The sequence below is a fragment of the Somniosus microcephalus genome, chromosome 10 (assembly GCF_052327205.1).
Source record: "Somniosus microcephalus isolate GS21.2 chromosome 10, FLI_Smic_1.0, whole genome shotgun sequence".
Taxonomy (NCBI): Eukaryota; Metazoa; Chordata; class Chondrichthyes; order Squaliformes; family Somniosidae; genus Somniosus; species Somniosus microcephalus.
The window spans coordinates 72,555,641-72,572,984 of NC_140996.1; the positions used below are offsets into that span (position 1 = coordinate 72,555,641).

General features: G+C 46.3%; 1 protein-coding gene across 1 annotated transcript in view; it reads right to left on the reverse strand.

Annotated features, from left to right (window-relative positions):
- Positions 1-17,344, reverse strand: part of LOC147111545 (uncharacterized) — a 156,652-nt gene that overhangs the window by 99,153 nt on the left and 40,155 nt on the right. The gene's annotated exons all lie outside the window — the stretch shown is intronic.

Consider the following 17,344-nt stretch of genomic DNA (forward strand, 5'->3'; position numbering starts at 1 on the left):
TTCAAGGAATTGGATGATCTGTCAAAATTGAGATTAGTCCTAGGAGAAGGAGACAGACCATACCTTGGGGCCAAATATGTAACAACATGTCACAACCTGAGGACTGTTTAAAATTAAGACTGTTTAAAATTAATATTGAACGTACCAAATGAAGTACAAAGACTGTTTAAAATTAATACTGTTTAAAAGTAATATTGTATGTACCCAACAAATGTCAAATCGATTGACACCTACAGAATGTTGGAAAACTGTACCTTTTTGCTATGTAAGCTTTGGCAATATGGTTCTCTGTAAACTTTCATGCCAATAAAGCATTTTAATTGGAATTGGAATTGGAATTGGAGAGAGAGACTGGGAGTGAGAGAGAGAGAGTCCTAGGAGAAGGAGACAGACCATACCTTGGGGCCAAATATGTAACAACATGTCACAACCTGAGGACTGTTTAAAATTAAGACTGTTTAAAATTAATATTGAACGTACCAAATGAAGTACAAAGACTGTTTAAAATTAATATTGTTTAAAAGTAATATTGTATGTACCCAACAAATGTCAAATCGATTGACACCTACAGAATGTTGGAAAACTGTACCTTTTTGCTATGTAAGCTTTGGCAATATGGTTCTCTGTAAACTTTCATGCCAATAAAGCATTTTAATTGGAATTGGAATTGGATTGGTCCCTGCAGATTGGAAAACTGCTAATGTAACACCCTTATTTAAAAAGGATAGTAGGCAGAAGGCTGGAAACTATAGACCAGTTAGCTTAACATCTGTGGTTGGTAAAATTTTGGAGTCCATTATTAAGGAGACAGTAACGGGACATTTGGATAAACATAATTTAATGGGACAAAGTCAGCATGGTTTATGAAGGGGAAGTCATGTTTGACAAATTTGCTTGAGTTCTTTGAGGACGTAACATACAGGGTGGATAAAGGGGAACCAGTGGACGTAGTGTATTTAGACTTCCAAAAGGCATTTGACAAGGTGCCACACAAACGATTATTGCTCAAGATAAAAAATCATGGGATTGGGGGTAATTTTCTGGCATGGGTGGAGGATTGGTTATCTAACAGAAAGCAGAGAGTTGGGATAACTGGTTCATTCTCAGACTGGCAATCAGTAACTAGTGGTGTTCCGCAGGGGTCATTGCTGGGACCCCAACTCTTTATAATCTATATTAACGATTTGGAGGAGGGGACCGAGTGTAACATATCAAAGTTTGCAGATGATACAAAGGCATAGACAGGCTAAGTAAGTGGGCAGAGGTTTGGCAGATGGAATACAATACTGGAAAGTGTGAGGTTATGCACTTTGGCAGGAAAAATCATAGAGCAAGCTATTATCTTAATGGCAAGAAACTGGAAAGTATTGCAGTACAAAGGGATCTGGGGGTCTTGGTGCACGAAACTCAAAAAGTTAGTATGCAGGTGCAGCAGGTGATCAAGAAGACCAATGGAATGTTGGCTTTTATTGCTAGGGGGATAGAATATAAAAACAGGGAGGTATTGCTGCAGTTATACAAGCTATTGGTGAGACCGCACCTGGAATACTGCATACAGTTTTGGTGTCCATACTTTAGAAAAGACATGCTTGCTCTCGAGGCAGTACAAAGAAGGTTCAGTCGGTTAATCCCGGGGATGAGGGGGTGGACATATGAGGAGAGGTTGAGTAGATTGGGACTCTACTCATTGGAGTTCAGAAGAATGAGAGGCGATCTTGTTGAAACATATAAGATTGTGAAGGGGCTTGATCGGGTGGATGCAGTGAGGATGTTCCGAATGATGGGTGAAACTAGAACTAGGGGGCATAATCTTAGAATAAGGGGCTGCAAACTGAGATGAGGAGAAACTTCTTCACTCAGAGGGTAGTAGGTCTGTGGAATTTGCTGCCCCAGAAAGCTGTGGAAGCTACATCATTAAATTAATTTAAAACAGAAATAGACAGTTTCCTAGAAGTAAAGGGAATTAGGGGTTACGGGGAGCGGGCAGGAAATTGGACATGAGTCTAGGTTCGGATCGGTCATGACCCTGTGGGTGGCGGAGCGGGCCCAGGGGCCATGTAGCCTGGTCCTGCTCCTACTTCTTGTGTTCTAATTCTGTGTTAGATTTCAGGAGATGGCTCTATTCACAGGGATTAGTGGCGACCTCGGGAACAGGCTGCCAGCTAGGAGTCCTTCAAGAGTAAATTGGGCCTGTTCCTGGCTGGGGTGCAGACCATCTTTTACAGAAGGTAAGTACTGCAGGAAATACAGGGACAGAGTGATCTCCTGGACGAGTTTCGATTGCCTAGATGGGTCAGAGAGGAATTTCCCAGATTTTTTCTCCCAAATTGGCCATTGGGGTTTTATCTGATTTTTCGCCTCTCCCGGGAGATCACATGGGTTCGGGTGGGATGGAGAGTGGAAGTAGATTTGAGGTTAGGATCAGATCAGCCATGTTCTTATTGAGTGGCGCAGCAGGCTCGAGGGGCCGATTGGCCTACTCCTGCTTCTATTTCTTATGTTCTTATGTTCTTATAATTAGGTGGCTGTGTTAAAATGTCACAGATCAACGCATGAAAGTTCTTCCGGGTTTCCCAACCAATATCACACACCCGTGCTCTGAATGTGCCTCGGAGTTATTATCGGAGCCATTGTGTGCATTAGAGCTGGTACGGGTCCCTGTGCTATCTGCTTAAGACAATGTTGGCTCTACAAAGCAATGTTATTAAATTGATAAAAGCTTAGTATCATTACTCCCTATGTTTCCCCTGTTTAATGTGATTCCGATAGGTTTAACACACCTCTTTAGCAGCCGAAAAGAGTAATCTTTCTGATTAACCACCCAACATTTTTCTATTAAATTTATGTGTTTGAGGAGCTATGCAATGTCAAATGGAAACATTTATATGCTCTATTTCAATTTAATGCTGCAGACATTAAGACCGGACAGTGATGGGTAATAGTAGCCTTTAAACTGCACATATGTGGGAGTCTGAAATTCTCATAGAGGGCTTATCATGGCAGAATTAATGAAGGTTATGGTTAACCCATAGCAGGGACCATAAAACAAGCGAATAGCAGGCAACCATTCAGTTATCATCTAGAATGCACTTTCAAAAGGGATTTGGATAAATACTTGAAAAGGAGAATTTTTAGAGCTATGAGGAAAGGGCAGAGGAGTAGGACTAAGTTGATAGCTCTTTCAAAGAACAGGTACAGACACGATGGGCCGAATAGCCTCCTTCTGTGCTGTAAGATTCTATATCAGTCTAGAGATGGATTAGCAGGGTACTGCATGGATGGATGAGCAAACAGGATATCCTTGGGTTATCATTCCATCCAAGAGAGGACTTACTCCTTGTTAGATCCGTGATTCTGAGAGTATGATGTTTTCCAATAACTACACGGAGGCTGTAACTTAACAATCAACAGGTGTTTACTGGAGTAGGGTAGTCTCAAGACTGGCAGTACAGAGGCATGCTCAATGCTTGTATACAGGTGTGGTCACTGCTGGTACTACAGTATACAGGAGCTGTAAAAGTAGTTCTCTCTTAAAGGTATATACACTACAATTCCTCCCCTTTTAGATTAGTAGTACCCATAATATTCAAATAACAATTAACACTTTAACATGCACATTAAACAGAAATAGTCCATTTATAGATTCAGTCTTTGGAGCAGCTTCCTGATCCTTTCTGGATAGCGTCTTTCCTGAGGTTCTTGTTCTTGGTGCGGAGGTGATTCTGGCCCCCTTTCGTCGGTTAGTTCATCAGTTTCCACTGCTACCGTTTCTGCGGTAGATGCTACCGGTATGTCGGGTTCATCCCCAGGTACACGAGACATGGGGTTGACTCATTCCTGTGACGCTAAGATCTGGTCGACGTGGCGTCTCACAATGTTCTCCCCGACATCCACTGTGTACATTAATGGCCCCTGCCGTGTGCATATCGTTCCGGGTTGCCATTTCTCTGTTCGGTAGTCACGGGCCAAGACTGGTTGTCCTACATTGAAGCTCCTTGTCGGCTTCTCATTGATGTGCAGGAATTGTTTATCCTCAACATTTCTTCGCACATTTGGTCTGAGCAAATCCAGACGAGATCTCAACCTTCGGTTAAAGAACATCATGGCCGGGGTCTGGTTGGTAACTGCATGTGTCGCATTTCTGTAGGCTAACAGGAAATTGTCCACCTTATGCTGTAGTGGAATTTCATCATCGCACATGGCCTTTATCGCCTTTTTAAAAGTTTGTACGAACCTCTCAGCCAATCCATTTGTGGCTGGATGATACGGGGCGGATGTGTAATGCCTGACCCCATTCCTTCTCATAAATTTCCGAAACTCTTCGGACAGAAACTGTGGTCCATTATCAGAGCAAATCTGCTCTGGCAAGCTGATCCTGGCAAATATGGTCCGTAGGACTGCAATCGTTTTCTCTGTAGTGGCTGAGGACATTTTTATCACCTCAGGCCATTTTGAGTGAGCATCCACTGCTATTAAGAACATTGAGTCCATGAATGGACGAGCAAAATCAATATGCACCCGTTGCCATGGAGAGGAGGGCCACTCCCATGGGTATAGAGGGGCATGTGGTGGTGCATTTTGGACCTTCTGGCATCCTGAGCAGCTCTTGGTTAGGTCCTCAATTTGTTGATCGATCCCCAGCCACCACACAAGCCCTAGCAAGGCTTTTCATTTTTACCCCTCCCAGATGACCTTCGTGGAGCTCATTTAGCACTCTCTCCCTTAACGTGGGTGGAATTACCACTCGGGATCCACACATCACTGTCCCCTGGCATACTGACAGCTGTTCTCTCCTGGATGAGAATGCTGGCAACAGTGAGTCGCCATGTGTTGGCCATCCCCTCACCGTCAAATCATATACCCGAGACAGTGTCGGATCATTGCGGGTCTCCTTCTCTATATCTCGTTTGTTACTGCCAATCGTTCAATTATTGACGAATAAAATATCTCGATAGGGTCCACTGCTGGTGCTTCCTCCACAGTAGGCAGTGGCAGGCGTGATAGCCCATCAGCGTTTCCATGCTGTTTCGTGCCTTTATATTCTATTTCATATTGGTTCGCCCCTAGAAAAAGGGACCATCTTTGTAACCATTGTGCAGTCATCACCGGAACGCCCTTCTTTGGATTAAAGATGGAGACAAGTGGTTGGTGGTCAGTCAGCAAGGTGAACTTCTGCCCATGCAGATTGTGGTTGAATTTTTTTACTCCCCATACTAGGCTGAGGGCCTCCCTGTCAATCTGGGCGTAGTTGCGCTCAGCTGAGGTTAGTGACCGAGACGCAAAGGCTACTGGCCTCTCCAACCCGTCTGGGAATTTGTGCGACAGCACCGCTCCAATACCATAGGGTAATGCATCACATGCCAAACGAATTGGTAGTGCTGGGTTGAAATGGGCCAACACCTCTTTTGATGTGATCAATTCTTTGCACTTCTGGAAAGCTCGTTTACATTCATCATTCCACTTCCATGGTACCCCCGTTTGCAGCAGGGTGTTCAGTGGATGTAGTACGGTAGACAAATTTGGTAAGAACTTATGGTAGTAGTTCACCAGCCCGAGGAACGACCTCAGTTGTGACACATTTTCCGGTGCTGGAGCCTTGACTACTGCCTCAATCTTTTCAGGGGACTTATGTAACCCCTCTTCATCAATAACGTGGCCACAATACGAGATCTGCTTCTGGAAAAACTCGCACTTGTGGCGATTAGCTCGTAGCCCATATTCCTTTAATCTAGTGAGCACCTTCTCCAGGTTGGCGAGGTGATCACTGTCATTTTCGCCCGTGACCAGGATGTCGTCCAAATAACACTGGGTCCCTGGAATCCCTTGCAGGACTTGATCCATCGCCCTTTGCCAAATAGCCGGAGCCGATGCTAACCCGAACACCAGCCGGTTGTATTGGTAGAGACCTTTATGAGTGTTGATCGTGAGGTATTGTTTCGAGGCTTCTTCTACCTCCATTTGTAGGTACGCCTAGGCTAGATCAATTTTGGTGAAGCGTTTACCTCCAGATAGCGAGGCGAAAATATCCTCAATCCGTGGAAGCGGATATTGTACCGTGTGAAGGATTGGGTTCACTGTCACCTTAAAATCCCCACAGATGTGGACCTTCTTTGGTTCCCCAGGCGTATTACTCAATGACCTCTTCATTACAGGAATGATGGGTGTAGCCCACTCGCTCCAGTCTACTTTGGACAGTACTCCTGAACGTTCCAACCCTTCCAGCTCTGCTTTGACGGCTGGTCGGATCGCATAAGGCACTGGTCTGGCCTTAAGAAACTTTGGGCATGCATTTTCCTCTATTTTAATCGTTGCTGTTATGTCTTTTAGTGTTCCGAGTCCCTCCTGGAACACTTCATGTGCATCAGTTAGCATTTTTGACAGTTGTCCAGGTGTGACGTCGTCATCCTTTTAGGCCTCAAACTTCAGTGCCTGTATGGAATGCCAATCTAATTGTATCTTCCAGATCCATTCACATCCTAGTAGTGGTGGTCCTCCATCTGGCAATACATATAGGTCCATTTTAGGTATTTCCTGGCCTTTGTATATCACTTTCACCCTTATTTTTCCTTTGGGGTAGACTTTTTGCTCCATATACGTCTTCATGACAATCTCTGTAGCTTTCAAGGGTATATGTGAAAATAGCCGCTTGTAGTCCCTTTGGTTTATGACTGTTAGGGCTGAACCTGTGTCCAATTCCATTTTCACTTGGACTCCGTCTATCTTGAGTGTGACACAGATAGTCTGGTGATCCTCCATTTTAGTTACCTTATGTAGTTTCAGACAACCCAGCTCCTTGCTTCCGGAGTCTGTATCACTTTTCTGTTCGTCTGAACTACTGTCCATCACCTTATGTACCTTTTTGTACTTCTCCTGTGGAGATTTCTTGCTGTTGGTTTTCTTCCCTGACCTGCAGACTCTTGCTATGTGTCCTGCTTTTCCACACTGTCTGCACACTTGGTCCTTGAACCAACAATCCTTCTGGTCGTGTGTTGTTCTGCCGCAGTGATAACACTTCCCTGCTCCATATGACATTTCATTGGTGCCATATTCTTGCGGTCTCCGTTGTATCTCTGCAGCGCCCCTTGCGGCTGCTTCGTGTGATACTGCCATGCTGAAAGCCTTGTCCAGCGTAAGATCCTTTTCTGATAGAAGCCGTTTCTGGGTTCCTTCACTTTGAAGCCCACACCCAAACTTGTCCCTTAACGTATCTGCTAGTCCCACTCCAAACTGGCAGTGTTTCGATAGCTTGCACAGTTCCGTTAAGTAGTCAGCATTACTTTCATCTTTATGCTGGTTCTGTTTGTGGATCTTAAATCTTTCTGCTATCAGCAGCGGTGTGGGGTTTAAGTGGTCCTGTAGGATTTCTACTATGCTTTCAAAATTCTTATCCACGGGCTTCTCTGGGGTTATAAGTTTTCGCAGTAAGCCATAAGTTTTTGCACCCATGGAATTTAACAAAACCAGTGCTTTCCTAGCATCTGGCACTTCATTCGCCCTGCAGTACACCTCAATGCGTTCCACTTATGTCACCCAATCTTCGACTTCATTGTCGAACGTAGAGATAGTGCCACTCTTCGGCATCCCTGGGTGTGATTTAACTATCAAAAATGGCATCTCCCGCGCTCTCCCTTCTTCTCTGCTGGCACAAAATGGCGTCTCCCGCGCTTTCCTTTCTTCCCGCGCTCGCCCTTCTTCTCCGCTGCGGCTTCTAAAAATGGCGTCTCCCGCGCTCTCCCTTCTTCTCCGCGGCTCAATGGCATCTCCCGCACTCTCCCTTCTTCTCCCCGTGGACACTGTTCAGCCCTTGAGCCCTGGCTGTGCTCTGCACGTTTTCCTGTGCCCCTTTCCCGTTTCCGCCGCTCGGTCCTGAACCCGGCTGCTGCTTTACCCTCTCTCTCTCTGTTTTGTTTTTCCTCGACGCCGCTCGGTTTTCAACCCCCGGCTGCGCCCTGTGCACTTCAGCCTCTCTCTTACCACGTCGACGCTGCTCGGCTTTTTCTCTGCCGTCGGTCGGCTCCAGTCTGTGCTGTACCTGTTGCCAGTCTGTTGCTGGATCGTCGTGGCTGGGGAACCAAGCCCGGCTCTCAACAGCCTCCCCTGCGATGTTCACTCTCTGCCGGATGACTGGGCGGTTGCTCATGGTCGACGCCCGTGCTTCTGGCCTCGACTTTCTTCCACCGCCCTCCCGGAGCGAATCCTTGAAGGGAAATGCAGAGTTGCAGGTTGATTCGAATCGACCTCGTCGCCACAGTTAGATCCGTGATTCTGAGAGTATGATGTTTTCCAATAACTACACGGAGGCTGTAACTTAACAATCAACAGGTGTTCACTGGAGTAGGGTAGTCTCAAGACTGGCAGTACAGAGGGATGCTCAAGGCTTATATACAGGTGTGGTCACTGCCGGTACTACAGTATACAGGAGCTGTAAAAGTAGTTCTCTCTTAAAGGTACATACACTACACTCCTTAACTCCTGTGATAAAATAAGGAACCATTTAACATGGACTATAGACCTACTAACATTTCCTAATCCTCTTAATCCTGTCTTCAGCAGTTTCTGCTCCTTTCACTGATGTCACACGTTAAAGTCCTATCACAACTGCCCAATTATATGGCTATCTTTAATCATCATAATGAGGGATGTTAATGCTGAAGAATAGAATGCATTAAAGAGGGTAAAGATTTTCTTGTGTTAACGGATGAATGACTTTTACCACAAAATGTTATTGTGTCCAGTTGCCAATACAGTATGTAAATAAATATATTGAACTATTGAGAGAATTGTTTACAGAATGATCCTTTGTACCAGGTTAAAACAATGAGCAGTTGACTGCTGTAAATGTCACAGTACTGTGAGCAATGTTCCCATTTAGTGGCCTCGCAGTGATCTGCTGCTGGCCGCTCAACGGTGTTCCAGTGGCAAGAACCGCACATGCGCGGTAATTTGAATGGGCCGCGCAGCCCAAAAATTATTAGCGGGAACATTTACTGTGAGTTTCTCTCTCAGAGAGATGTTCATCCCATCCATCTTGGCTGGATTCATACCCAACATCCACAGGTAAAAGGAAATGTGCTAACACACTGCATTACTCAGCCTCCTATTTGACGAAGGGGATTATTGAACTCAGTTTTCTGAGTTTGTGCTGGAAGATAATTTGCAAGGATCAAGCTACACTCCAGATCCAAACTCATACAAATATTTGGGATGGGGGATGGGAAAGGAGGGAGGGGAAGGGATCAATCGAACCTTCTGATGTGGTAAAGATACTTGGGGGGGAAAAATTGTGTGGCGCCCTTTTGGGGCACTAATTTCAGTAGTAGCTCTCCAAGCAAGAGGTGAAGCGCTACTGGAAAGCATTCCACCTCCTGCTTGGGGCGCTACTACTGAATTTCACGGCGCTACGTGCAGCGGTGCCACGTGTGACAGCATGTAGCACTGCATCATTGCAGGCCTCTGTTAGATCCGTGTGTTAATGGAGACACGGAATGCAGGAGTTGATTTAACAAGTGTTTACTGAACAAAGTCTGGAGGTGAACTAACAACACAAGACGCTACACAGGCTTATATACCCGAGTGGTCACTACTGGTACTACAGTATACAGGGGCTTCAAAATCATAGTTCCTCTTAAAGGTACATACACTAAAATTCCTCCCCTTTTAGATAAATAGTACATAACATTTTAAGTAATCATTAAATAACATTTTTACAAGAACAATAATCTACACATTTGCTGAAGTTAATCAATTATAAGTCAGTCTCTCTGGAGGCTTCCTGACTCGGTCCGGATAACGCCTTGGTGGTGTAGTAGGTTCTTTTGGCAAGGTCGATTCAGCTTCAATGCTAGTGTCGGGTTCATCTGGTTCCAGTATCACCGGATTGGAGGTAGATACTATGGGTATCTCTGCTTCATCACTAGGCGTATAGAGTTGTGGTGTAGGTTGTCATTTTTTGGATGACTCTATGATCTGGTCAGCATGGCGCCTTATTATGCTTTCTCCAATGTCCACAGTATACATCAGCGGTCCTAGTCGTGTGCAAATAGTTCCAGGCTGCCATTTCTCGGTACGGTAGTCCCGGGCCAAAACTGGTTGACCTATCTGGAAGGTTCTAGTTGGCCTTTCATTCATGCTTTGAAATTGCCGGTTCTCTACATCCCTTCTGACGTTTGGCTTGACCAAATCCAGCCGGCATCTTAGTCTTCTATTGAAAAACATCATGGCGGGGGTTTGGTTTGTAACCACGTGTTGCATTCCCGTACGCAAACAAGAAGTTATCTACCTTATGTTGTAGATTTATGTCTTCATTACCCATGGCCTTTATGGCCTTCTTGAAGGTCTGGACAAACCTTCCAGCCAATCCATTGGTGGCGGGATGGTATGGGGCGGACGTGTAGTGCTTAACCCCATTGTTTAAGAACTTCCTGAATTCTTCGGATACAAATTATCAGAACAGATCTGTTCAGGCAACATAGTGGTTAGCACTGTTGCCTCACAGCGCCAGGGACCCGGGTTCGAATCCGGCCTCGGGTGACTGTCTGTGTGGAGTTTGCACATTCTCCCCGTGTTTGCGTGGGTTTTCTCCGGGTGCTCCGGTTTCCTCCCACAGTCCAAAGATGTGCAGGTTAGGATGATTGGCTATGATAAATTGACCCTTAGTGTTAGGGGGATTAAATACGTGGGGTTACGGGGATCGGGTGGGATGTGTCGGTGCAGGCTCGATGGGCCGAAATGGCCTCTATCTGCACTGTGGGGTTTCTGTGATTCTGTGATTCCTGGCGAATATGGTCCTTAATACTGTGATGGCTTTTTCCGTGGTGGTGGAGGACATCTTTATTACCTCCAGCCACTTGGAGTGTGCATCCACCGCGATTAAGAACATTGAGTCCATAAATGGACCAGCAAAGTCAATATGTACCCTTTGCCATGGAGATGAGGGCCACTCCCATGGATGTAGAGGGGCTTGTGGTGGGGCGTTTTGGACCTTCTGGCATCCTAGACAGCTCTTGGTCATTTCTTCGATGTCTCCATCGATGCCTGGCCACCACACAAACGCTCTGGCTAAGTTCTTCATTTTCACGCCACACAGATGCCCGTCGTGAAGCTCCTTTAGCACTCAATCCTTGAGTTTGGGTGGAATCACCACTCTGGATCCACACATCAAGGTTCCTCGGCACACTGACAGCTGTTCTCTTCTTTGCGAGAATGCTGGCAACAGTGGTTCGCCATGTGCTGGCCATCCCTTCACCGTTAAATTGTAGACTCGTGAGAGAGTCGGGTCATTTCGCGTTTCATTTCCAATGGTAGAATTTGTCACCGGTAGACATTCCACTATGATCGAGTGGAATATCTCCACTGGGTCCACTGTAGGCGCCTCTTCCACCATTGGCAACGGTAGGCACGATAACCCGTCAGCATTCCCATGCTGTTTTGTTCCTTTGTATTCTATGTCATATTGGTGTGCCCCTAGGAAAAGGGATCACCTCTGTAGCCTTTGCGCTGTCATAATGGGAACGCCCTTTTTAGGGTTGAATATGGAGATGAGGGGTTGATGGTCAGTCAACAAGGTAAACTTTTGTCCGTGTAGGTAATGCTTGAATTTCTTCACCCCCACACCAGGCTGAGTGCCTCCCTGTCGATCTGGGCATAGTTATGCTCAGCTGAGTTCAATGAGCGTGACGCAAAAGCTATCGGCCGCTCCGAGCCATCAGGGAATCTATGCGATAATACCGCTCCCACGCTGTAAGGGGATGCATCGCACGCCGGTCTGATTGGCAGTGATGGGTTGTAATGAGCCAACACTTCCCTGGACGTGATCAAGCCTTTGCATTTATGGAAGGCACATTTACAGTCTTCGCTCCATTTCCAAACTACTCCCGTTTGTAGCAGTGCGTTAAGCGGGTGCAGAACCGTCGACAAGTTTGGTAAAAATTTATGATAGTAATTTACTAATCCCAGGAACGACCTTAATTGTGAGACATTTTCAGGCGCTGGGGCCTTTACGACCGCTTCAATTTTTTCAGGTGACTTATGCATCCCTTCTTCGTTAATGACATGGCCACAATATGATACTTGTTTCTGGAAAAATTCGCATTTGGGGTGATTTGCTCGTAGGCCCCGTTCTCTCAGCCTCGTGAGCACCTGCTCCAAGTTGGCAAGGTGCTCATTGTCGTTTTCTCCTGTTACAAGGATGTCGTCTAGATAGCATTGAGTCCCCGGAATCCCTTGCAGGACTTGCTCCATAGCTCTTTGCCAGATAGCCGGAGCTGATGCCACTCCGAAAACCAGTCGATTGTACTGGTACAGGCCTTTGTGTGTGTTTATCGTGAGATAATTTTTAGAGGCCTCCTCAACCTCCATCTGTAGATATGCCTGTGCTAAGTCAATTTTGGTGAAACGTTTCCCTCCGGATAGTGAGGTGAAAATATCTTCTACCCTCGGAAGAGGACACTGTACTGTGTGAAGAACCGGGTTTAAAGTCACCTTGAAGTCCCCACAGATGCGAACTTTTCTCTATTCTTCAGATTTATCATTATTCAATGTTTTCTTCATGACCGGGACGATGGGTGTTGCCCACTCGCTCCAATCTACCTTGGATAATATGCCTGCTTTTTCCAAATTCTCCAGCTCTGCCTCGACGGCTGGACGAATTGCGTATGGCACCGGCCTTGCCTTAAAAAACTTGGGAATTGCCGCTCTTCCACTTTTATTGAGGCGGTGGCGCCTTTCAGGGTTCCTAGTTCCTGTTGAAACACTTCTTTGGCGTTAGCCAAGATTTCTTTTAATCGTCCATGTATGACGTCATCATCATTTTTTTTCTTACTGGTCACTGTCAGTGCCAGAATGGAGTGCCAGTCTAAACGTATCTTTCTGATCCATTCACGTCCCAACAACGGCGAACCACCATCTTGCAGAACGTATAAATACAACTTCTGTATTTCCTGGCCGTTGTATACAACAGGCACCCTTATTTTCCCTCTGGGGTATACTTTCTGCCCCGTATATGTCTTCAAAACAATGGATGTGTCTTTGAAAGGTATATGCAGAAATAGCCGCTCGTAATCCCATCGACTCATGACGGTCAGAGCTGATCCTGTATCTAGTTCCATTTTGACTGGGGACCCCGCTATCATGTGGGTAACCCAAATGGTCTGGTAATCTTCTTTGGCAATTACATTATGTAATTTGAGACAGCTTAGTCTCTTGTTTCCGGAGTCGCTATCGCTCTTCTGGTCTTCGGAGCTACTGTCCGTCATCATTTGTACCTTTCTGTACTTTTCCTTATTGACCTTTTTACTGTCAACGGATTTCTTTCCAGATCTGCATACACGTGCAATGTGTCCCATCTTTCCGCATTGCCTGCATGCTTTGTCCTTGAACCAGCAGTCCTTCTGGTCATGGTTGGATCTGCTGCAGCGATAACATCTCTCGAAACCCCATGTCATTTCATGGGTGCCGAAGTCCTGTGGCTTTTGCTGTATCTCTGCAGCTCCTCTTGCTGCTGCTTCGTATGATACAGCCACACTGAAAGCCTTATCCAGTGTCAAATCTTTCTCAGAAAGTAATCTTTTCTGTGTTCCTTCGCTTAGGAGACTGCAGACGAATTTGTCTCATAGAGAATCTGCCAGTCCTGCCCCGAATTGGCAGTGCTTTGATAGCTTTCCTAATTCGGTGAGGTAATCAGCGTTACTTTCATTCTTGTGCTGATTCCTCCTGAAGAATTTGAATCATTCCGCTATCAGCAGCGGTGTTGGGTTTAAGTGCTCCTGTAAGGTATGAACAATCTCCTTAAAATTCTTGTCCATCGGTTTGGCTGGAGTGATCAAGTTTCGTAACAGCCCGTATGTCCTTGCGCCCATCAGATTTAGAAATACCGATGCCTTTTTATCATCCGCTACTTCATTTGCCTTGCAATATACCTCCACTCTTTCCACATATGTGGTCCAATCTTCTATATCACTATCGAAAGCAGTAATATTGCCAGTCTTCGGCATCTTGAAAATCTAAAATGGCGCTTCCCGCGCTTTTTTTTCTTCCCCGCCGAGTTAAGATGGTGCCTCCCGCGTTTTCCCGCCACTGCCGCTGCTGCCAACGCTGTTCTCCGCGGTTCCCATTGCGACCTGCAGCTTTTCGCGGTATTTCTATTTTTTTTTTTTTTTATTGCTTCAATAGTTTCTCCGTTACTTGGTGAACCGTTCCCATCGTGGAGCGACCCTCTGGGATTTTCCCCTCCCTCTGCTCGGTCCGAACGCCGACCTGCTTTGCAGCACCGGCCGCGCCCTGAGTGCTCCACCCTCTCTCTCTCTCTCTTTGCCTCTGCTTCCCGACTCGCTGCCCGGCCCCGTTGCAGAGCCACCCGATCGAGCTCTAGCCCGCCGCGGCCCAGGAAGGATCAGTGCACTACCTGCCACCAGCCCGTTTAGCTGGGGAAACCACAGGCTGGACATCAAGCCTGGCCCTCGTTTTCGAGTTTCTTCGAGTTATTATTATTATTATTTTAATTTTTTTCTGGCTTTGACCTTCGTCTGAGGAATCGTTCCCCTTGAGGTGCTGCCGAATTGCAGGTAAGTTCGTTTCTAACTCGTCACCACTGTTAGATCCGTGTGTTAATGGAGACACGGAATGCAGGAGTTGATTTAACAAGTGTTTACTGAACAAAGTCTGGAGGTGAACTAACAACACAAGACGCTACACAGGCTTATATGCCCGAGTGGTCACTACTGGTACTACAGTATACAGGTGCTTCAAAAACACAGTTCCTCTTAAAGGTACATACACTACAGCCTCCTCCCCTGATTAAAGGGGAGGGTCCTTGCGCTGCATGCACCCGGGCCCTGCTGGAGCACCGGGGAGCAGGGTGCTGTGAGAACAGCCCGGCACTCAAGAGGAGTGCCGGGCTGAGCAATCGCGGCCAGAACCCCGCATACAAAAGTGAAAGGGGGCAGGTGCTGGCAGTCAGCCAATATAAAAATGGCTGCCCAACACCTGCCCTTTTAACTTGCGCCACCGCTGCTGCACGGGAAGTTTGGGGTGCTGCGCATGGCGATGACATCATCACCGGTGGTGCAGCTCTGCGGGGTGCTACCGGCTACCGCCTCCGCTCACCTCCCGCTGAATTTCGTGGGAGACGTTAGCGGTGCCGCACCCGGGCGCCAGGGGATTTGTACCCCATTAGCACCCCCAGGGGGCGCTAATGAGAGGCGTAAACCAACCCAATCTTTCCACCTTAGTTTTTAAAAAAGATCCCATTAGAAGTGTATGGGGTAAGAGTGGGTTCTGTGCATATACAAGTTTGGGCTGTGAGATTTTTTTTGATAATTCTCAAGAATTTTGTTACACCTTTGCTGATAATTTGGTCAAAAATTGGGAGTCAAGTTGAGCCAAACCAAACTTCAATACACCACTAGCTAGTGACCCAATTGGCAATGCAATTCAGAAAAGTACATAAAATTACTTTCTGAGAGATCTTTCTGAAACAGTGCCTGAATGGACTCCCTCTGATTAAGAATCTGATGTACTAGTGGAGAGCTCCTCACACAGCTTATATAAAGAAGCATTTTTTTGATCAGCTGGATATCTGATACATGGAAACTCAACATCAGGCTCGAGTTTCAAAGTCAAAGTGAAGTGGCTGTTTATCCAACATCAAGTGCATAAACTTTCTCTCATAGAGCACATTCCACTTATCTAGACCTGCCAAGAGCTAAGGCTTGGGGATCCCCAATTGTGTTGCTGCAAAGTAATGTAAGGGGTTTTAGAGCGCAGAGGTTTCTCTCTCTAGAGGCCTCTCTCTCTTGCACAGTAAAACCTTGAGTGGTTCGACCCACTCGCCCCTTAGATTCTATACTCTGGACTTTGGGGCAGGAACTACAATGTAGAGAAAACTCTTGTAGACCAAGTTTGATGAAACAAAATGAAATTTTATTGCATAAGGAAAAATAAATCAAATGCAAGCAGATAAGAGAGTACATGGGAGGGAAAAACACAAACAAATCATAATGACACAAAACTAACTAAGGCAAACACAGGCATCTTATACTCTACAAAAATCATCATGAAATAAGGAAACACACGGAACATCAAGGGATAACAACTCATATTAATTGTACCCTTAAGTCCACCCCCCGTAAAACCTATCTAGATCTGATTGTGAAGGGCCAGAAGCATGCTCACCAATCCAACTAGGAAGTGCAAGGTTTTGAACCAGTCTGTGTTTGGTCCTTTCAGGCGTTCCGTCTCCACGTGGATCGTGGAGCGCCAGCTAGCTGCGCCACACCTCTCTCCTGAGGTGGGGGTCGGGGGCGGCTGGACACCGGCTGGTTCTGGCTGTCGGCGGGGTCGGGGATCGTCGGCTCGACCCCGGTCAGAGGAGCCTTGGGCTGGCTCCCATCGTTTCTTCAGTTTGTTTTTGTCTCTTCTCCCGAGTTGGGAGAAGGCCTCTCGTCTTCGTCAACGGCCCGGGGTCGGTCGATGATCTCCCGATGTGTGACCCCGGGGCGGGACGCCGGCTCGAGCGGTCTTCTTGATGGCTGATTAGTTTTCTTCATCTTCCTCCGATGGTGGAGAGGAGTTCCTTGATCTTCTCCCAAACCAGCTCCTCTTTACCCAGATATTCTCCAGCGACTCGCCTGTCCGACGACTGCAACCATGACTCCACTCCAACTGTCTCCGCAACTGCTCAACTCTTGTTCCACTGCAACCGTCACTGTACAACTCAAACTCCTCCAATTATACTTTTCCTTCAGGAGCCTCCACTTCCCGCCCAAAATCAGGTTAGTCTTTGTTTAACTTTTGGTGGGCTGGGAGCACAGCGGGGTAGTTATTATATTTTAAAATATTTTAGATGGCCGGTAAAGGCCCATCTCTGGTCTGGAATGACCTTCATTGTTTTTAATGTCCTGCTGATCTCATTATCTGGTCCTTGGTGTTGTTCTCATGAATATGAAATTGTCCCCTTTTGTCTGGGTCAACATTTAGATGGCCTCTGTCTCCAGGCTGATCTTGACTGGATCTGCATCTAATCCATATGTATATGTGGGGGTCTGGTTTCGTTCTCTCAGAAGCGGCTTCCAGAACTTACTGTGGGTTGAATCCACAAAGCTGTCTGAGGTTTCGCAGGAACCATTTTAAAATGTCCCAATAAGCCAGTCATGTGGTATGGTGGCCATTTTGTATGCCACTTTTTCTGGGCTTCTTTTAAAACAGTCTTTAAAATCATGGCCTCTTCTGCCATTTGACCCTTTATAATGTAAAGTTCAATTTTGCGAATCCTACAGTAACCATAATAAACTGTGTGGTTTATCAGCAAAGGACACTGGTAAGCTTCTCTCTGCTTGTCCAGCAAGAG